General features: G+C 37.4%; 1 long non-coding RNA gene across 1 annotated transcript in view; it reads right to left on the bottom strand.

The window, feature by feature from the left end:
* LOC139828077 (uncharacterized) overlaps nucleotides 1-23,288 on the bottom strand; it is a 168,662-nt gene that overhangs the window by 129,967 nt on the left and 15,407 nt on the right. Inside the window, exon 3 of the long non-coding RNA XR_011739266.1 lies at nucleotides 5,423-5,482. This is a non-coding gene — a long non-coding RNA (uncharacterized lncRNA). The remainder of the gene's footprint in view (nucleotides 1-5,422; nucleotides 5,483-23,288) is intronic.

The raw sequence follows: 23,288 nt of genomic DNA, 5'->3' as shown, positions 1-23,288 counted from the left end.
ATTTCAGGTGGGCTTCTACTTAAATTACAGAAACATCCCAGCCTATCTATTTGTATATTTGTCAGTTTGTTTACAGAAATGCAGAAGACCAGGGCTGTCTCATCCTCTACGGTTAGAAAGAAGTAGAATATGTTGAATCTTATTATCCTACCTAAGCAGCATATGGAACAACAGGCAAACTAGCATGCTACTCAAATAAACAGTCAGAAATGTTTGTAGTATTTTCTCAGCTCCAAAACAAATACTGCCTGATGATCTCACATTTCCAGTTGTCCTTGCTCTGTAAGGGAAGACAAGCCAGGCACCGAGGGCGATGGCAGAGCAGACAGGGCAGTGACCCCATCGACATGGTCCACAGTCTCAAACAGGAGCAGCAAAGCAGGTCCAGTGATGGTAACAGCGTCAAGCAAGAGTCCAGATCACCAGGCAAGTCTGTAGCGATGAGCAGGTGCCAGGCCAGGCCAGGAAGCCAAAGCCTGAGTTCAAATGCAGCTCCTGAGTCAGTGGGCAGAGGGACACATGAGCACATGTACTGAATATGAGGAGAAACTTCTTTACTTTGAGGGTGCCAGAGCCCTGGAACAGGCTGCCCAGAGAGGCTGTGGAGTCTCCTTCTCTGGAGACATTCAAACCCACCTGGACACCTTCCTGTGTGATCTGCTCTGGTGAACCCGCTTTGGCAGGTGGGTTGGACTAGATGATCCCAGAGGTCCCTTCCAACACCAGCCAGTCTGTGATTCTGTCATTCTCACTATTTAGTTGCTTTCAGCTCTCACGGCTCTTCCTCACAACTGGACTATTTGACAGCAGCCTGACAGGTTACATAGCCATGCCACACCAGAGCTGATGCCAAAGACAGGCATCTAAATGCTTGGATGGCAAAAAAGAGATTGCAGAAGAAAATTACAGACAGTTATGGACTGGTTGGCGCAGTCATTCCGTCAGTACCTTGAGAGCACGCACTTCAGTAACCGCTCTCAGTGTATCTTGAGGGACACGAGAACTTGGAAGGGCTATGCCCAACATCTTAAGAGTTATACATTCAGTTCAGATAAACCTCTGTGAGACAAGCAGCAGTCTGGGGGACAGAAACAGAAGAGAGAAAAATTCAAGATCCACTATGCTTTGCTTTTCTTCTGTGATAGACACTCAAAAAAATAAAAACAAAGTGCAACTACTACCCTGGATTTTGTTTACCCTGGGCCTCAAAGACCAAACTGCTGTACTTCTAACTCTTAATTCCTTGTCCTGGTTTTGTTAAAAAACAAGTTTCTCTTTTAGTGAATTTTGTCTGTCAGCTAAAGCCTTCATATTAGCTGCATTTTCCTGGAGAATCAGTTACATGTTTTGGTAAATCTAGCAATGGAATGTGAAATTATTGATAAGCATGGATGGACATCTCGCAAGAGAGGCAACGAGAAACAGGTGACCAAGAAACTGACCAACTGTGTATAACATTCCATTCATGTGAATACTTCATATAAAAGTGGGAGATCACGAGGATCTTGTCCATTTTTTCCCTTCTGCTTATGGCCGACATTAGGAGAGGACCTTGCCAGTCGTCCCTGCGAACTGAGGCCTAGCAAGAGACTGAATCCAGCTCCGGTTGGCTGCAGAGTCCAATCCAGGACTTTGAGTGCTGGCTCTGCAGTTGCTGAGACTTTCAAGATTGGTTTTGTATATTTTGTATTATTGTCTCTATTCTTTAGTAAAACATTTTTAATTTTTCCAACTCTTCTCTCTGTCCTTCTTTCCCTCCCGATCGCCTGTCCTTAGTGGGAAGTGGGGAGAAAGGGCGAAAGGGGGAGGTGGGGGGAGGAGAGGTGGTTAACAATACATCTGCCAGGGTTTTATTGTCACCCCGCAATCAAAATCCTCGACATTTCTGCACTCTACTCTGTAATGCAATCACGAATAATGTCCCTGCTCTGTCCATACAGAGCAGTTAGTACCATGTGTGCCCCTGACAGTAGTTTCTCCCTCAAGCATGTCTTACTCCTCCTTTTTGCTCATGGATTAGCTTCCACTTCCAGTGCTGGTTTTAATAAAACTGTAATTAGGCATTTAGCTTCATGAAAAATTTGTTTAGTGTGATCTTTAATAATTTTTAGAGGAATTAGGAAGTCATTAATATAGCCCCAAGCAGGATTCAAATTACTGCATGTCAAACTTTTCAGCTATTTTGCAAGCAGAACGCTGTCCTGGACAGCTTTCAATGGCTTCCAGATGCTTACTACAGCACTGAGTGCTGGCACAGTGAAATAAAGTGTATTTTATCTTTTCTTCCATCGTGGCAAGCTGTTAGTCTTTGCTGACACCAACTTGAGTGATAGCTCGGAAATAATGTTGTTTGAAATTGAATAAAGATGCAGATAACATTCATATAAGGATTTTCCTGCTAGTTCTTTTACATGATTGTAGCTCTTCCCCAAATCAGACTTGTAAATCCAGCATGTTTCTATAGAATCAATAGCTTCTAAAATAGGTGCATCTCTCACGTATTCTTTACAGTAGAAAAATCTTGTCTACTTGCAATGGTGTAGTATATAAAATTGAGGATGAAATTATATTCCCTTCTCAAAATATCTCAGCAGAAGTATCTTAAACAGACAGGGATTGTTAAATAGTGAATTAATCTCTAATTCCACAAAAAAAGAGTGTTAGAGCAAAATTATATACAGTATTTGACCAAAAGATCATCAAATATCACCAAAAAAAGACTGCAAAGAAGTTTAAGGCTATTATTTGTGTTAAAGATTTCAGTTGTTAAAAGGCATTTTAGGGATTTAGTAATTGAATGCTTTGGTCAGCAATGTACAGTAGGTTGGACTTTAAGTCTTTCTATATGATTCCTTGCTTTGGAAAGGAAAAATAGTCATCATAACGGCACAAATGAAAAAAAAATCATATGCAGAACTGTGAGGCTTAGGAAAAAAAAGATGTAAGTGAGTGAAAAGGAATAAGGAGGGAAAAGGCAAGCAGCATCAAAGGCTTGAGGCTTTTCAATTTATGTACTCTCTCTTGATTTACATTGAGAGAAATTACTGTATTTTATTTATTTAAAATATATTTGAAAAGACAACAGAAAGAGATACCAATAGTTTTACTTACTTTTTCTACAAAGCAGGAGTTAGCTACAAATGCAGAAGTTGAGTTACCAAAAGTAAGTAAAATTAAAATTTAGATGATAGCTTTTCTTAAATGTTTGCCCTATTTTACTAATAACCTTTCATGTGCTTAGAATACTTATTTTCCGTTTTACAATTAGCTCTAACCAGTCCTGCTACAAACTCGCTATAGAAGTTCCAGTTGAAATAAACATTTGTCAAGTAAAATAAGCTTTAAAGATCCAGGAGAATGCATAAAGAACACTTTACTACCTGTAGATATCTTACCTTGCAAACAAGTTCTAAGGAAGGTATTTTGTATACTTTATTTTAAATAAGGTACAATTTAGTGCACTTTTATGTACTGTAATATGACCAAACACTTAGCAGATATTGCATAAGATTGTCTAAGTCAATATAATGTATCCAGCCAGGATAATTTTATCATTCTGGTGGTTCAGTGTTGCTGTTTATTCCCAGACTATTTTAAATCTAAGGTGTTTAAAAAGACAAAATAGCAAACAATATTATTAGTAAATAATTTAATATTACAAATATGTCACCCTTGTTTGCAGGACACCTGAAACCAGTTTGGAACCCAATGAAAGGACAAGCTGCCAGTGTTTAAAAGGCACAAAAACATTGCAGCTTTACACTTTCTCTAAACTTCTTCTTAGGTGACAAATGTGAATAAAAATGTAGAAGCCTATATTTTTATCTTCTATTCCTCTTTCCAAAATAATTTCTATTTTTTTTAATATACAGTTCTAAAGCACTGTTTCTCCCAATGGACAAAACTTCCTGCTAGCTTCTGCTTAACTCCTGTATTTCATCCAATACTTACTCTACATCCTAATATCCATTGCACAAAGTGCATTTGTGTCATTAAATGTATTGGACATAACAGCTTTACAAATATTCAAAGAAAAGACTAAAAACTTACTGAGGTTCATAACAGGGTTATTTTAAACATCTGCAACAGATTATACACAGAAAGCCTCTCACCAGGAACCAGTAAGAGGCCCTGTGGTGCTTCCACACCCAGTCAATTAAAGGATTACTACTATTAAAAAACAAGTCTTCCTTTGGGAATATAGATTTAAGCGCATTATCTGAAATCAGTAGGGATCATCTTTGCTTGTAAAATGCCAGTAGGCTTACCGATGTCAAATTTTGAATCCGGCATCTTTGAGAACAACACAAAAAAGCTGAGAGGTTTCTATGATAAGACTGACCAGATTTTATACCCATTTCTCTTAGTGCTGAAATGTCGTTCCTATATTTTGAGATCACTTTTGATAGGACCACTTACGGGCTAATCCCTTCCATTTTCTCTTCAGTGACCAAGAACTTGTGTCCAAACCAAAAAACTCATTTGTTGTGCCTGAGACAATTGTTGCTAGAGATTTGCTGGGCTACTCAAAAATATGTACGCAGAGCACAGAATACATTTTTTTCAGTTTTAGTTTCACATAGATCCAGTACTGACACTACTTAAATACCACCAAGGTGTCCACTGTTTTAATATTATGGAATTCCCTATGTGCTTTGGTAGATAGAGGCCAAAAGGTTAATATAAAAGAAAGAAGACATGTTAAGAATAGAATAAATATTGTGTGTATTACACAGTGTGTATAAAAACCTACATAGTTCTTAGCATCACTGAGGACTGGATAAAGGCAGAAAATAGGTGAAGACAGAAAAAATGTTAGAGACATTTTGGATTGAATCATGTGCAAAGAACAGAGATCCATGCATTATATGTACTTCAGGTCCAGCCTCTGACCTTGGTGACATTAACCTAATCCACAATAACTTTTTGGATTCAGTTTGACTACTATGGCTCATAGACTGGCCAACCACAAACCAAAATTATTAGGAAAGATGGCACAACTTCTGTAAACAGTCACCTCTGGATTAAGTGCCTTTTTAGGGCTCTCGCAAACATAATTCATTTAAGCACAATTGCAAAAGGTAACAAATGCACTTGGCATTTGGCCTTTGACTCTCCACCATTCACTATTTCCTCACAAAGGTCAGAACTGAGGCTTTGTACTTAAAATCAGCTTCAAGAAAAACATCGGGGGGGAAGCTTCAGAGATGAGTTCTGCAAGCTTAATCTGAATGAATCAGTTTATGTTCTGCATTGCCTCTTGATGGCACTAACTCCAGCCGAGACACTCTGCAATACGGGAGCCTAAAGTTACTTCTGTGGTATCGAGAAGAGAAACTCAAAAGAAAACAAACCATATCAAAATAAAGAGATACACTTTGGCCAATGAAATCAAGCTTCAGGTGTTATTCATGCAACTCACCTTTCTGCTAAAGGTGAACAACAGCTGATAGGATCAAAAGTAGCCGTGGTCTGGATGTGCCTGTATTTTGAAAAGAAAAGAATAAAAAAGGAGCATATGGACACCATAAAGTACTTAAGCAGCTTACTTTACAGTAAGACTAAACTTTTTCACTTGACCAGCAAATACTACACCATGGCAGGTGGCACCTGTAATTTTGACTATCACAGGAAACATATTTAACTATACCTAAAAAAGCTTAGATAAAATGACGAAGCCAGTTACAAAGACTGGGAGATTTTTAGAGCCATCCTTGAAATAATATTACCATTACAGAAGCACAAAAAAGTGATATATGTAGGCTTAAAATTATTAAAAAGTAGAATGATGTGATCAGAACGACACTGATTTTACACACAGAGATTAAACATGTATCTCAATGTTTATTATCATACTATTATCATCAAAGTTCCTTGTAGAACATATTTTCTCTTCCTATATCTCATGACAGGGTCCTCCTACTTGTTCTTTTAAAGTCCTTTTATTTTAATTAGAGAATATGTAACTACACAGTAAGCTCTTTGCTACAGAAATACACAATATTAATGTAAGCTAAGCAGCTAAAGATCTTTAGTAAAGCGTACTGAAGAGAAGGGGATATAAGGCAAGTAAGAGGTGGGATTTAAAATTCTTAAGTCACACGCATAGTCCTAATACCTTTAATTTTCCTGATCACCTCCAGACAGACAAGAGCTAAATAACATTTCAGTAGTTACTGGTCCTGATCATGCTGAAAACAGCTGCTCATGCAAAATTCACAGAATCAAAGATTTCTGTGTAGACTGTTCTCCACTATTTAGGGGTTTAGATAATATTTAAATAGTGTTTTGACTCTGAAGCATATTTCCTGAGTATTGGATAACTGGCTATTGAATATTAGGTCTACGTCGCAGAAAATCAATGATTTTTTGATAGGTACTGTAATGACAATCTCATACTTTTACTAATAGGATAATTTCAGGAAGTTTTCATCTACAAATCCAACTTGCATTTACATAACTTATCAATCTGCATGGGCAAAGTTCAGCAGTTGAGAAAGCACCTGCAATACCACACTATAATATTATCTTCATCTAATCCAGGCCAAGCTCTACGCACATCTCAGTTTTTCTGAGCAACCTCATTTGTGTGGCCAGAGCAACAGCCCAGGCCATGGCAACATCCCGTTCTCCTGACCTGGCCCAGGCTATGTGAACCTTGCTTCCCAATGAGTTCTCCATGAAGTTATACACATACAATCTGTTTTGTTGTTGTTGTTGTTAAGAAGTTTGTTAACAAAAACCTGAAAACATACCTGTAGAAAAACTAATGGATCAGATTTTATTTTCCTCGGTTGTGCAGAATCAACCAAGAATCAGTTTCTTTGTGGAAAACAGTCTTCAGTTAAGCAATGCAAAAGCCACCTCTGCTCGTTACCCCATGTACACTGGTATAATTTCTGGGACAAAAAGAAATTTAGTGCATGTGGTCACTGCTGGCTTTTAAAAATCAGATAAGATGTCTCAGGGTAAGAGATACATTTCCTATAACATTGCTTCAAGAATTTTCAGCAACATGGTAGAAAGTAATGTCACCATCTAGAGATAACGAATTTGATTATAACCTTGTGTTTAACTGACCTATAAGCATTGTTTCCATTGCTTTTATCCAATTTGCTCATATTCCTGGCAAGATTTTGATACTACAACCTAAAATGATTTCTAACTTCTCTTCTTCATTCCCTGCAAAGTACAGTACCCATTTTATCTGAAAAATTAGATAAGCATTAGATCTGTGGCAAATTCCCTCACAGATGGTCTGTCTTTTTCTTTTCAATGCCTTAACTGGATTTTTATTTTGCAGTAATCAAGCTTAATAAAGGTCCATTTCACAAGATATCCCTCTTGCATTTATCACATTGTCTCCAAATGTAGTTTTCAATCCCAAATATTCTTCAAGGAATGTTTCTTTAAATATGCTAAATGTACATGTGAACACATTCTAATGCAGTTTTGCATAGTCTTAGAATACAATAAAAACTGCAGACTGTTCACAGACTGCATTTGTTAATGATTACAGACACAGGAATGTTTATAGGCAGCTTTTATCCCACCATTTTTATTGCCATGTTTCCCTTTCTACTTTCCATTCAATCCTAAACTAACTCTTGGTCCAATACTTACCTGCATATTTACATTTCAGATTAATTTCCTACAGGCCTTTTCACAATTAAAAGTTATCAGAGATCACTTACATATAGTGATATTATATAAGCATTTGCAAATGACACACATTAAAATTTGCTGACTTAAAAATTCTACTTCTTATTCCCCTCTGCCACAGCAGTGATTAACCATGATGCTCTAAACTTAGGTTCTATTATTATCTTGTCCAGCCTAAATGGAAATCTCAGCTAAATTGCTTAAGAGAAATTCAATACAATCCACTCTTCAAAATCAAATCAGAAATGAAAGCAAAGATTTACTGCATCTGGGAAATATTTTCTTGGATCATGCCATCATTGATTAGAAAGAGAAATAAATACTTATGAAGTACTGCCCTATTTGAAAAGTTTACTTACATTTGTCCAATACCTTACTATTTTGTGGTAGCACATATTATGTTTGCTTCTAACAAAAATGCTGTTGTTTTCTGTAATAATGTAACTTCCTTCATGATTCTTAAGAGTCTCTGTCCCTGGTTTCTGTCTCTCAGCTTGGAACGAAGATGGTAAGAAGTCTTTCACAGCAATCTAAGGCTACAAACTACTTCTTTCCAGAAGCCTCCCATATTACCACTTCCAAAGCTGTGTAACGTGCTAAACACTAATAGGATTAACTCGGTATCAACTGTAACGTGAACTAATGAACATGTAATGAAGTAGTTCAAAGCCACCCTGATACATAAGTAGATAACTGTAGATAAGTTTGCCATCCACTTGCTCATCACCCAAATATTTTGCCTCTTACACAACTGTGGGATTTCAGAGGCAGACAGAAACCAGGGAGAGGGATCTAGAAAATTATGAAATTAGCAAATTATGTAAAAGCAATATAAGATACTTCTTTGGAAATACCATTGGTTGCCTATCTTCATCATTAGACACCTCTAGATCCTTGTAAATATGACCCGAATTGTCATTTTCAGAAGAGATTTACGCCAGAATGCACAAAAGGGCTTTGGTGCAGCTCTGCAATGCCCAGCTGTCTGTGTCCTGCAACAACGCAGAGCCAGCACGCTGAGACAGGCACCCAGGACCTGCACAAATGCTGGAGCAAAGCAAAGCACCTTACAAAGAGATCATCAAGGACAGAAAGTGAAGTGAAGGAACTACCTATGCCAGTCATTAGAAAAAATATACGAGAAGATAACTTGACAGTTCACAGCCTGCTCCATGCCCGGTTTACATGTGTCTGAAATGAAAATCCTCTCTTGGCACCAGGAACCTGAGCCAAGTCAAGCTTTTCCTCACAGTAACACAACTCACAGCCAAACCCAAGCACAGCAAGGAGAGCACGTGGCACGTCAGCCTCAAAAGTCACCATCCATCATGCTGGCAGAGAGAACTCCACCAGCAGAGGAGGAGACGGGTCAACACTGTCAAAATCTGTGAGGGGCTTCACTGCCAAGCTGCACATCAGCGTGGGGTGCAGGAGCTGCTCACGCATGGCAAACTTTGTAGATAACCTGGTATCCAAAAGCATAAATCATATTCAGGGAATTTGGGTATCTGTTGTTTTTAAGCTGTTGGTAAACAACAGTTTTGAGAATTTCAGAGGAATCTCTTGTTAGCCTGAGGTGCTGAAGTAGCAATTAGATGCCATACTGCCATGTGCAGGGAGAAAGACCATAGCCATATCTGAAAAAAAACGGACTTCTTATTCTTAATACATACAAAGGAATACCCAACACATTCTTACTATCAACTTACGGCCAAGAAAAGTACATTAGATGGGCTGATACAGATATGACATTTTCCTGGTAAGCTTTAATACAAGTAAATATTGTAATGCATAAGTTGTACTTAAGGAATATGACTGCAGCGTATTTAGTAAGAGTCTTGCTGACTTTAGTATTGGTTGAATTTAGTCCCAGAGCTTCACTTGGTAGTAGCCAAGTATTTCCACGTTCTTTGTAAGGTATTATGACAGGTTACTCCTATGATTATATAGTCAAATTGCAGTAGAATTTAGAGGTCTCAATTAGGAAGGAATGAAAAGACTATGAAAGAGCACTGAGGAGTTTTCATTAATACCATGCATTAAATGGTATAGGGGGGAATTTAAAGATACTTATTGGAAACACTTGAAAGGACAATAAAGGCTGACATTACGTATGTCATACAGTCAGCCGTTCAAGTATAGAAGAGATGGTAAGGTGCGGTCTAAAAAGTTAAAGCAAATAATCTCACAGTACAAGAGAGGGAACAATGGAACATCAAAATAACAAGAAGAAAAATATTTTAAAAGATACAACTGTTGCAAGCCAGTATTCGTTGAGACTAGAATGGAGACGACTGGAGCTGTCAAGACATGAAATGATAAGGTTCTGGGTGAGAGTTCTGGTCATGTGAATGGAGAACAAACACTGAATCAGACCGAGACTGGGTAGGAAGAAGTAAACCTACTATATTAGCAATACGAAAAAGTGCAATGAAGTGAAGTCTAGCGTGGAATAACATGTACGATCGTGTACATACTGCCCCGGTAGCATGGCATTTAAGGTAACAACATGGTTCTCATGGGTTCTCATTTTGATGGTACTTTCAGCTCCCTAAGTATACAAGACACCTTTGGCAAAGCCAGGCTGAGTAACTACAAATGCTGTGCTGGAAGGAGCCACTGCAGCTGGTGCTGTAGGCACAGGACATATATCCTCAGGTTCTTCCTAAGAACGTACTTGTATGTCAGAGTCCTGGTAGAAATTATAGTCTTCATATTTTCCTTTTCTTTCTTGAAGCCCTTCCTGGCTTGCTGACAGAAATACATTCACCATTGTGCTGATGGAGACTTTCAGTGCTGTAATGCAATACTCCCCTCCAAATTCTGACAAAGCCATGACTTTAAAGTGTGGTGATACTCATCTGATGGACCTTGGCACTTTGTTCAGGAAAGGATACATCCATTTTCTGTCACTTTAGAACCCTTTTGTAAAAACTTGCCATGATTTTGGAATAAAAGAAAGTTCTGCCAAAATATTTAAGTGCAGTAGACCTCAGAGAGGATGTTGTGCTCCCACCTACTCACCAGTCATTTCCAGAAGTATCAGTTAAAACAAAGGCAAGAAAAGTGGTCTGAAGATGGCTGCACAGTAGTAAATAAAACACTTCATTTATGATAAGTCTTCTTTCTAATGTTAGTAGATGAGATTGCTGGCACAATATGCATGAAAACTTTTCAATCAATTTTAAGAGAAAAAAAATTTTGGTCCAGGAAGTAGAGTTTCATATTCTATGCAACTAAAAAAGCTTTCTTTTTTTTTTAAGACTAGTAGGAAACAATTAACATCCATTTAATTTTCAAGAGTTTATTCTATCTCCTTTTCTGACCAGAAAGCCATGTGCCGTTTAAAATAGCACCTTAATTCTTGACCTGCTCTTAAAACGACTCAGTGTTGTCCAATCGATAACTGTTTCACAAGAACATGTTGAAACTTGGAGGAATTAAAACCTTAATGTTAAAAACCAACTCATTCTAAAGGCTGTCTGGTCATTAAAGATGATACTATTCTTTTGAAAGGAGTGATCTTTGACATTTTTCATAAAGAAAACCATGAGGGGCATTTGTAGAATCTGACTGAGGCTGAATGAATCAGGGCCAACTTCTCACCAGATTCGTCAGCCAGAAATGTGAAGGTAAATCCATGTTCTCTTTGCATCTTTACAGAATACAGCACCAAATTCAAGTTTTGAGACAACTTTCACGTATAACATCATTAGAGAATCTATGTAAAGATTATATTGCGTAATGTGATAATGTGCTGGTCTTTGAAAGATTGCTGGGATAAGTTTGGCAACCATGAAGCATACTGCTAATGAGAAATTAAAGGTTGTGAAACATTAAAAATTATGATGAGCCCCAAACTCATCTATTCATCGGCTACACCAACTGGACAGTCAGCGGTGAGATACATTTTTTTAAGCAAAAAGCAAGTTGCAGCACATTCTGAGTCAAGATTCTCTGGAACAGTTGCACAATTCAGTTATACAGTAAACAATCATGAGAAAATAAAAACATCAGAAATACAGATGTAAATCCACTTCACTAGAGAATGACTGGGTCTTTAATATTGTTAAGTTTAAAAGTTTTCTTCCTAAAATTAATAGCTTCATACTCCCCACATATGAAAATGTAATGGACAAATCTGAAAGGAAAAAAGGCACAACTTAATTAAACCAGTCGAGATTATTTTACGTCAATTTATCTAATTGTCAAAATCTCTGAATTTTACACATCCCTCAAAATTTTGAACAATAAAACCCTCACAATTCCAAACCATCAAACATTGTCACAGTGGGAATTTAGAAGTTGCAGCACAAAACAGAGCTACTGGCAGTAGCTACATCAATGAAATACATTGGTGTTAAACTAGCAGACTAAGCTTTTTTTTTCTTATTATGAAGCACAATAGAACAAGTATCATGTTGAACACACAAAATCTCCGGTACTTTCATGGAACCACTGAGAGACGAGCTCCCAAGGACTACAGCGTTTTTCAGTAGCTGACTCTTATTGACAGGAACAAGTGTGTAAACTGAGAAGTGGGTCTGATACAATTCAGCTACACTGTATGAGAACAGGCATTTAATTTAATCTGTAGACAATTACTGGTAAAGCTGCTTTGTGTTGGGTTTAATTCCTGGGCTGTGAAGTCATGAAATGGTGCTCAGCAGAGCAGAAAGGTGAACGGCATCCTGTTAAGTGAAAGCAAAGAGGCCATTTTACGTATGGCTCTATAAGCTGGCTAAAGCGGGGGCCTGTGTCTCAAACAAAGAACTCTGCTTCACAGCCACATTCCCACCCAACTCACCCAAATCACAAGCTGTAAAGTAACTTGACACAAACAATGGTTAAGCCTCTGACTTGTGGCTTGGAGCAAATTTTTTTGTCAGACTCTATCTGTGGACATAATGAGTTGTCTGCCAGAGAATTCCTTGGCACAGCTGACAGCCTAGTACTTTGAAAACCAGCATGTATTTCTGCCCATTGGGAAAGGGGTTCCAAAACAGTTTATTGCTAGAAGCCATCAAATTAAGGATATAATTGGGTGAAGGGAAAGTGTTGCTTGAAGGTATTGGGAACCCACTGGATACCTGCCACTTCTGGGATGCTCACAGAGGAGTTACTTCTGAAAAACCAAAAAGAACTGCTAACTATTTACATGTACATAATATACCGGCTATCAAGATTGCACGGAGCCCTCCATTTGCATAATGATGTAGTGGCATTGAGCTATGCCCGGTACCTGGAAAGCCCTGGTGACTTTTCTTCGCTTACAGAAACAGGGAAAGGGGCCCCTGGATTGCAACAAATACATTTGGAACTGAAGCACAGCGAAGCACTGCTCTTTAATTGTGCGCAGGTATAACCTGAGAATGTGGCAAAATATATCGCAAAAATTCCAAGGATGTTAGTGCTGTAAGTTTGGTGCAGCAGATGAGCACTGGACCCGGTGCCATTCATAGGGACAGAACAGTAAATCTCCTCTGCTCTCATTGTTATAACTGTGAGCTGGCTGAGATAAACTGCCCATAGAAACCACCTAAGAAGTACCAGTTCTTGTGAAATAAGACCACGCCAGAAACTCCAGACCTGCAGCAGAGCCTGCATTTGTCTTTAGAATTGTGTACTTAGAAATCACACATGTAAACCACTGTAAAACTGAAGGTATTGCACAGGTGTTCTGCTCGCTATGTAGGACATCTAATTGTGATGCCAGCTATAGCCATGGGGTAAAGTTGACTAACCATTATAGTAGCTGATCAAATATGTTCAAATTAAAAAGGAGGAAAAAAAATTGAAATACCAAAGATAGTACACCAAGGAGGAAAACAAGACATGAACAGATTTCAGGCATAAGATTTGTAAATAATGATTACGGCAAAACCTAGATGATTTTCTTATGACTGATATTTTTAACTTTATGAAAAAAAAATCCGGAATAATACCTTCCTAGCGAAATGTTTTAAAATAATTTCAAATAATTATTTTTCAGTAAATATTACTGATTAGGAATATGTGTGCCAATATTCAAGATCTGACTAATTCTCTTTTCCTGGCACTAAAGCACTATATTTCATAGTAATGATAGTACTAAGTATTAGACTTAGCAAATTTGCTGCCTTTAAAAGGACCGCATCTGGTGGCAAAGTCAGATGGAAAAGCCAGCTACAAACCTCCTGATCTCACAAACCCAACAAAGAAGCTGCTATTCACATCTCCTGAGATAAAATCAAATATTTAAAAATTGTACATGCAAACATAGACCCTTCAACATAACAAAGTTTCATTTAAAATGCTTACATCCAGAAACTATGAAAAGCAATCAAAGACTTCCCTCCAGTCATCAGACTAGAAAGACTTGACCATTCCCAAAGAGTTACAAAAATTCACATTGTTCTGATTATCACAGATTGCCATATTTCAAGATCAAATATAAAAATTACAATGTAAGTAGTATTATTTCATCATTTTTAAAAATAAAAGTCATCAAAAATGAAAAGAAAGGTTATTCATTTTCGAGCCATATTTGAATGAGTAAAACTGGAGACAAGGAAACATCTTGAGCAGTTTGGAATCCAGCATCCATACGACACACCAGCCATACTAAAAACAACTATTACATTTGGCTTCTTTAAAACTAGATGTCAATTGGAATAAAATGCTAGACTACCCAGATAAAAATTTAATCAGAAAAAAATTGAATTATCTATCTTTCTAAAAACATAACATTCAGAAAAGCTATTTCCTATTCGTAAGATAAATGGTTTATATATTTACATAATTGAGTTCCAGTTTTTCTTTTCTCCAGAGCCTTCAATAGCATGCTGAAACTTCACAGTAAATATGAACAGTATGATTCACAGGGAATCATCTAAATAACTAAAAAATATTATATTACTATTTGTCAGGTTTGGCAATACCCAATCAGACGATAACACAATATGATTCTGTGATTTTACTCTTAGTTTGAATGCCTGTTCTTTCGAAGATTAACAATTGCCTCAGTGAACTTCTCTTAAAATACAAAGAAGAACAACTCGAAGGCAGTTAGAGGCAACTATTAATTCCACAAATACTGGTTTCTGGCATTTTTAGAACAAATCGGGTGATTTGTGAACAAAAATGAAGGACAGAAAATTTATATACAATTTCAAACAATTCTACAATACTATTTCGGATGACTTATATGTGAAGTAAATTCCAACCTCCTGTCTCTGTGTAAAATATAGAGATTACATTTTATTTCAGTTTATCAGTCTGAAAACAGACTCCACCATCAAGACAGTGAAGCTTGACACATTTCTAACTATTATAACTTTCATTCCCAGTAAAGGCAGTGTGTATATATACAGACACATACACACACGCACAAGCCAAGGTGTAGTGTGCATCAAAAAGAAAACAAACCAGGAAAGTTCATCTCTGTAGTTTAACAGCACAAAAATGAGAAGACCAAAATGGAACAAAGTGGGAAAAAATTATTCAGCGCTGGAGAAATTAATATACAATGTTTATAATGCTTATTATAGATAGATTTCAGCATTGTTACCCAGTGTTTGAAAACCAAAGTAACTAGCCAGTATTCAGGTGGACAGAGGCCAAAAGAAGACATGCTGATAGCAAACAGCTAGCATGAATATTAATTGCAGAAGCAATTAGATTAAAACCAAAAAGATTTAGCATCTGTTGCTTACAAAAAGAAGAACAGCTCATGGTTTTTAAAATTGCAATCAATATTTCATTTATAATTATTTCGATACTGTTCTAAATTGAGCACACTAACCAGATTGCAAAGTCAGGAGTTACTTCTTCAGTGAATAAACAAGAGGGATAGTCCAGCTGCCAATCCTTTTCCATAAAGCAGGAATCTCTCATATAAGGGAACATTCTGCCCATAGGTTTTCACTTATCTCATGCAAGGTTCATTTTTTCACTATCCATTTTGTTACCTGGCTTCATGCACTATCCCCAATACCCTGAAGCAACCGCAGAAGAAAGAACGTCAAAGTAGAATCCACCAGAAAGTTTCACCTTGTTTTCCAAAAAATAATAGAAATTGCATCATAACAGAACTGGTCCATTTCAGGTGGACATCCCACCCCATCCAGAAGCACAGCAGAAACTGAGGGACTTGCCCAGAAAAGGACAAATATAACAGAACAGGGACTGAAAGTGCACGTGTCAACAATGAAAGAGTGGAGAAAGCTGAAGCAAATGCTAAATGAGAAAGGAAAGAGAGGGAATCACCTTCCTAGATCTCTGCAGACCAACAGAATCCTCCATCATGTCACCTCCTTAATGCAAATTAACCTGGAAACTCCATGCCGTAATCATTTCCTTGTGTTTCATGACAAACATCACAGTATAATTTCCCTAAAAAAGCTTTATTTTTGTTCCTGAACATACATGAAACCAGAGGTGCCTTAAACCAGCAAACCTCTAAGCAATTACCACTCAGAATGGACCCCATGAATACTCTGAAGCTGAAAACAATGCCAGGTTGGGATGCAGAATATCTGATCTCAAACAGAGAGGAGGTGTGGCTGAGCAGAAATTGTGTGAGGTGACACCTTGGTAGGCAGAATCACAGATAGTCATGAACACAGGATGACAGAAAGCGATATTCCAAAGCACATAAGTATTTTCCAGCTCGTTTCAACTCTTAGAAAATGTTTATCCTTGCAACTCTTGGCAAGTCAGAAGCTGAACAGGGCATCTTGTCTTTTAAAAGACTAAATGGTGTCCACAAAACGTGAGATGAAAATAATTTCCCACTTCATGTCAAAAAGAAAAGATAAAATGTAAGACTTTGAGAAGCCAAGTATGAAGTTACATCAATTCCACAGCTCCAGAAATGCAACTCACGTAAAGACCAACTCACGTCTGCCAGACAGACAAAGAAGCTCTTAGACAAAACTTTTTTAGATACAGTGGGTACCCATTATTTGTCTATACACAGAATAAAACAAATATGTTCTATAGCTGCAAGGGAACAAACTATTCCTTTTAGGATTATCAGAAATATGCAGGTAGGATTTTGATCTTTATTGAACATGCTCAGGGCTCTAAAACAGGGAGATGCAACCACACCGATCTCTAGCAGCAGGACATCTGTTTGTTTTCAAGGTACAAGAATAAAGAATCTTATAATGGAAACAGTCTCATCGTCCAAATAAGAAAATAATTGACATTTGCATATGACAAAGGACTAACCCGGCTGCTGTCCATTCGCATCTTTAATTCAATTCTTAAGAAATCACTGATGGAAGAAATATTCACCCTAAATATAACTTTCATTGTTTGATGCAGTATACAGTGAAATCACTGGGTCTGAGAATAGACCATGCAATTTCCACTCATTCAAGAAGCATTTCCGGGCTAAGTTAATTTGAAGAAGTGACCAAAAATTGGCTGGGGCATTGATAGTGGCTGGTAATGGAGTTTTTATCCTGGTGGACAGACCAATGAATTATAGAATTCACTGTAGTACAACTCTTGGGAATTGTGAAATGGGGTCTCAGCAAGCTAATTTCTCTGAAGTTCATTAGGTTATCTGGCAATTTATCTGACAGAGAAGGAGAACACGAGAGGAAATGCTTGAGGCAGTTAATAAGGTTTTAAAATTCCGAACAGGTAATAAAAATGCCAGATTACAGGTGCAAGTAAATTGAATAAAGCAACCATAATTATTCATGGCTTCAAACATTATTAATTCATTAACAATTTATATTAGAAGAATATTTGAAGTAGAAATTACGAACAACAACAAAAAAATTACAGAGGGGTATCTTTATTTTCTTATTATGCTACTAAAATTACAGTCAGACTGGAGGAGGCAACCTAAAGAGCAAGGAAAAACTCATATATTGTGATTTTCTTAGTAAGAAAAACAGCTTCTGCTGAAGCAGGATACAAATCATGACCATCTAGTCTGAAATAATGAGAACTCGTCACCGGCATCACATTTTTGAGACTCAGAAACAAGGTAAGAAAGCCATTTATGGAAAAAGTACTTTCATCATTCTGAGTCTCCATGAGGTCCAGTAAGAGCAATGATCTTGTTTCTCTGAAGAAGCCAAAGGTTCTAAGAAGCCACTAACTCCTCCAGGTTTACTAAAGTTTTGCTCAGCTGTGCTCACCTTCTGACAATATTGACCACATCTAACATGAGATAAGACCGAGTAATAACTACATGATCACTTAAGAAGTCTGTGGCACCTCGGACGCAAGGAGGCACAGCTTCTGAAAGCAGATAGATCTGAGCAGAAATCATTACTTAATATTTTTTCTACATATAATACTTTATATGAAACCACCTTTTTGCAAAAGCCCTGATTTTAACTGAGGGGAAAACACAAGCCTTCATCATTGCTAGTTCTGGTGTTTTACTTTCCTTCATGCAAACACATCACAAAACCAGGAACAGTATTACTTTGGTATTAAGAGCATGTAGGAAATGTGACTGAAATACAAGCACTGAGTTTGGGCTTTGATAATATTAATTTTAGCACTTTTTTAACTTTAAAAAATTAATAATGAACTTTGTATTTAAACCTGTAAGATCTTTGCAATAAATACACGAAAAATAGCAAATAGTGTCCTAGGTCTGTAGAAGAAAAGGCTTAAAAAACCCCCAAAACTGATCAGATTCAAATCTCAAAATAATATTTTCAGAGAATTACATCCTTGGCTTCATCTGTTCATCTGAATCATCCAGCAAGTTTACCCTGATGAGTAAAGCTTGTTTTCATTTGTATTTCAAACAACTAAAATTAGCTCAAGATGCTGTATTTATTTAGTCGCTACATACAGATTTCAGTGCAGTGCTATTTTGGCCTTCAGAATACAACTCCCTGTTGAAAATGTTAAATAGGAAGTTTTGACAGGTGAATTGGCTGAAGAACAGAGTCAACATTAGAAGCATTCTAAAACTTTAGCTGGACACTTGCTAAAGTGATTTGAAGGGAAAGTGAACGTGGGCACAGGAATTGTCAGGTTCATATGCTGAGAACCAAAGGAGAAAGCCCTTTCAAAATGTTTGGCTTGCAAATACAGGAACACAAATCACATCAGTTTACACTCGGTTCAGATTTTCAAGATATGTCCTCCTGCATAATAGCACTGTTAAAATGCCCAGTTGGATCCTAATCCACGGTTCTACACAAAAACTTGTGTTTTGTGCCTGCAACATATGAAGGATCCTAATTGTTTCATATCAGATACGTGCTGGGTTTTATCTCATACATACAGATTTAATGGGGTTGGTAATGAAATACTATATGAGCTAAACAATTGTGAGTTGTGCCACAATTTATGAAGATTCTTTTATTTCATTCAATGGATTCCTCCATTTTTAGAATAATTTAGGAAAAAAACCCACCCTTAGTTCTTCAAGTTAGACAGCCATGTTTATTGTATGAATTTCAAGAACGGAGGTCACACAACCCACGAAAAGTCATTTGCTTTTAGAAGGATATAAGTCACAATGCCAGCAATATTTTACTGCTCATGGGAAAAAAAAAAGTGACTTTAAGGTATTTTGGCAGTCATGTCATTCCAAATGAGTAGACAGTAACTGAAACAGCAATGCAGTCAAAATTGCTCACACAGCTGACATAAAACTGGTACAATAAGCCCAGACACAAGGATCTGAACTGGCAACACTTTTGGAGGAGAGATTCTGAAAGACCCAACTTCCCTCCAGCTTGCTGAAGAGACAGCTCGCAGGTTTGGGCGCCCCCTACGATCTGCAGAGCCTGTTTCATACCAGAGATTGCATTCCAAATCCACACTTTTAAACAGAAACCAAATCATTCTCTCTTGGTTTAGACGGAAGTCAATATTCACTGTTTATAAATCCTAAAATAGCACTTCTGCAGCTTAGCATGATGTTGGTATTATTTGCCTCCAAAAGATTGGTTTGCTTTGACTGTGAGTGATTCAAATATCTCCAGAATCCTTCTGCCTGCTCTGCCTCCAGACTATGAAGATGATGATACCATTTTGGCCATTTCGTTTTGATAATATATTAAGCCAACTATGTCACTCTGTAGATCTCAAGGACTTGCTTAAGCACACTCCTGCCGTTTTTTTTAAATAGTCATCAAAAGTCTCAAAAACAATATTTGCAGCTTTCTAATAAAATATATTTTACTATGGCAGAAGTTACTTACTAGTAGCATGACTATTTTTTTTTAATTGGAGCGTAAATATTAGCATTCCTTGATTATATGGTTCAGTCTAATTCCCAGGAAGAAAAGCAGTAGACCCTATTGCTAAAAAGAGCCAACAATAATGAAGAAATAAAGAAAAGGAACCACTGAATTTCACTGTTTGCCCAGTTGTCCTTCACCCACTCATTCCCCTCCACTCCAAGAGCTACTCTGTGACCTCTTTACTCAAGATGCAAACTGTTTGAGAAGAAGCTCGGCCTTTGTTCTGATAAAAACACTGTACCAACAGCCCAGTTCACCCAAAGTACATTGATTCAGGTCACTCTGTGTTAATGGTCTTTAAATCAGGTTTGCTACAGAAAATAAAAATCACCGTTGAATTCCATTCCATTGAAGTTTTCAAGAAAAATACCAATTTTAATCTGCATTATAGCTGACGTGGCTAATATTTTACTATATATTAAAAACAGGCACTTTGGTTTAAAACCTTTTGTTCTGAACCTGAAGAGGCAAAAACCAACCAACCAAAAACAAACCAACCAACAAAACCAAACCCAACAACAACAAAACCAAAACAAACCAAAAAAAACCCCAAACAAACTAAACCTACCAAACTAATCGCTTTAGAAACCATGAGAGAAACCAAACTACAGTTAGAAGCAGAAAAAAAAGAAAAGGCAAAAATAAACTAGATTCACAGTAACCTTCAATAGTGAAAATGCCAACTCTGTTTCAAGTGTACACTGAATAACCCAGTTAAATGCTTGAGGTCCCCTTGCAGCGCTATGAAAACCCAGGACACATTTTCTTCAGAAACGTTCGTTGATAGCACAGCAGCAATAAAAGACCTACACACATAATACATTCAAGAAGTTTCTGAATATCTGAGTAATTTGTTTTAGTTGGACTAGTTAAACTACAATTATCACCAAATCTTTTTCACAGATCGGTTTTCCACTTATTTTCCTCTAACAGCACAACACAGATGCCTGGAAGCACACAAGTGACTACACTTAGGCAGTTCTGCCCCCTCCTGGTCTATTCAACGTATGCAAGAGAGATACCAAATATATAGAAACTTAGAACACAGAAACAACAAAACAGCCACACTTACCATAGGCTGATTTGCTGGAGGTTACAGGGCACTGCACCCTCTTAAAATCGCTTATCTGCAGTCTGATCTATCACTCATTAAGTGTTTGTGGATAAAAAAAGGATCTTTCTAAACACAAGAGAAACATAATCATGTATTTATGCAACAAAAGCAAACTGCAATTCTGATTTTGTTGTTGCTTTATTTGTAGGAAGCTCTTAATAATGTTTTATCTTATATTTGCTAAATATTTTTTCTCTTAATCTGATCTAGGTTTCTCTGTGTAACCTTAAGAAACAATTAGCTAATGAGAGAGAGTTTTGAGAGACAACCACATGCTCATATATCTGAGTAATATCTCCTGCTTAGGTAAGTTAAAAATCTGAAGTTTCGCTTAATCTGATATTTTCTTTTACCCCGGCACTATGATACTGCCTTCCCATGTCTCTTCCTGTAAGATAATTCTTGTATGTATTTCACAGACTCTAGGCTTGTTACTCAAAACATATAAAAATATCCCTCATGAGTCAGAAACCTTAATAAAACTTGTTGAAACCCTCCCTCCTGGCTTCCACGACAGCCTTTGCACCTTTACCACCACAACTAGGCTGTATGCACAAGGACATACTGCAGATTGCTTTGCACAGCTGGGTCCCAGCAAGCTCAGAATCTGCTTTAGCAATCAAGAAAGGCCCAGTGAAACTCCAGGAGAAGCACTGCTGAGGTACACGAGTGTTTTTAAGATATTTCTGCAGAGTGAACAATGATAATGGAAATTTGTAAAAATATTGCAGAATAAAAGTAAGAAAGCTGTTTTAAAATTTTTCTATACCAAAAAATATTTCCTTATTTTCTGTCCCTGCTCCTCTGCAAACAACCCTGCAAAGGGATAATCCTTGGGCCTTGGCCTCTCATGGCAATCAGAGGGTTGCAGCCAAGTTTAGAACCTTCATAAGATTTAACAATAAAATAAACAGCTAAACCCCGAAAAATTTGCTTTCCAAACACTGAGAATAGGTGGAAAAGTGAGGGCAGGTATCAAAGCCGGTTTGAATAAGCAAATGTTCTCATGGGCACCACAGAAAGGAATTCTTCCAATTTGAAATATAACTATTCTGCTAAAAGGCTAATCAACAACTAAATGGCTCTTCATATAGTCATATTTACAGTATAGTCAGGAATTATGACGAAGAGGGACTTATCCCAAACTGCCACCAGAGTCAGAAACTCCAGGTCTCACTATCACCTGCATTCACGAAAGGCTCAGCTTTAACCTCACAACCCTAATAAAAATATCTGCCTTTCCTTTTAAGTAAAGCAGTCTGTCTTATCTTGGTCAGGACTATTGCCAACACAGGCTATGATGGAAATAGAGATATCACCTCGTTCATCTCCTAGAGAATTATGTTTTTAGAAAATGCTCTTTTGCCATATATAGAGGCCAAGGATCTTTTCCAGACAAATAGCAAAGCGACTGCTCTGAGGGGGAACATTGATATTTATGCATATAGACTCATAAGCGACTCACAACTTCTCTAGTCAGATGTAGGACTGAATGATACTAATAATTTTAGAAGTGCTTCACGTTGATGTAACGAAATCTAAGAAAATATTAGAATATTTTAATCAAACATTACCACATTCTGATTTCCTGCACAGCAAGTTCAGAATTTATTCATTTCCAAGATCCATTTAAAGTCCAGAGATACATTGTCCCCACTCTAGAGATAGAATAATTGGTTTGACCATACTGTGCTATAATTAGAGTTTATCATGACAATTTACAGGATTGCAGAATGATTCCACATGAACTAATTACACATCTACTAAATACTTTCATTTTCTAACTGTTTGATCTAGGTAATTACTGACTGGAACAGTCTGAGTGTCCTGCACTGCTGTTCTTACCAATATTCTCACAAGAAGTTCGAGCCAGATTGTTCTGATTTCAATAAAAACACAGTCACAGAAAAATGGGGAACATTTTCATCTCTGTGTAAGTGCTCTACTAGGAGAAAACTCTACAATGAAAGGAGTAGTACCTACCAACTTTAAGAAATTTAACCCTTAGTTAAAAAACACCCAAGCATTTCTTGGGAGCAAGCTAATACATCCACTGTTGTAAGAACTTTGAACCTGGCAGAGAGAAAATCCTGCGATCCAAGAGATGCTGGGTTTTGGCATCCAGTTCAGCAGAACGAGCTGTTAAAGTCACAGGTGGATCTGAAACAGGCTGCTCGAAAGTCACGTCAGCAAAATCTATTCTTTGCTGCTATTACACTCCCTTCCAGGTGCCTGGTGGCACTTGTGCATCCTGCCACAACCTGTCAGTCAGGTTCAGATCTGCAGCTCCTGCTCCC

This window comes from Patagioenas fasciata, chromosome 5 (assembly GCF_037038585.1).
Source record: "Patagioenas fasciata isolate bPatFas1 chromosome 5, bPatFas1.hap1, whole genome shotgun sequence".
Lineage (NCBI taxonomy): Eukaryota > Metazoa > Chordata > Aves > Columbiformes > Columbidae > Patagioenas > Patagioenas fasciata.
The sequence above is the reverse complement of the archived record's forward strand: the minus strand, read 5'-3'. Positions and strand labels throughout refer to the sequence as shown.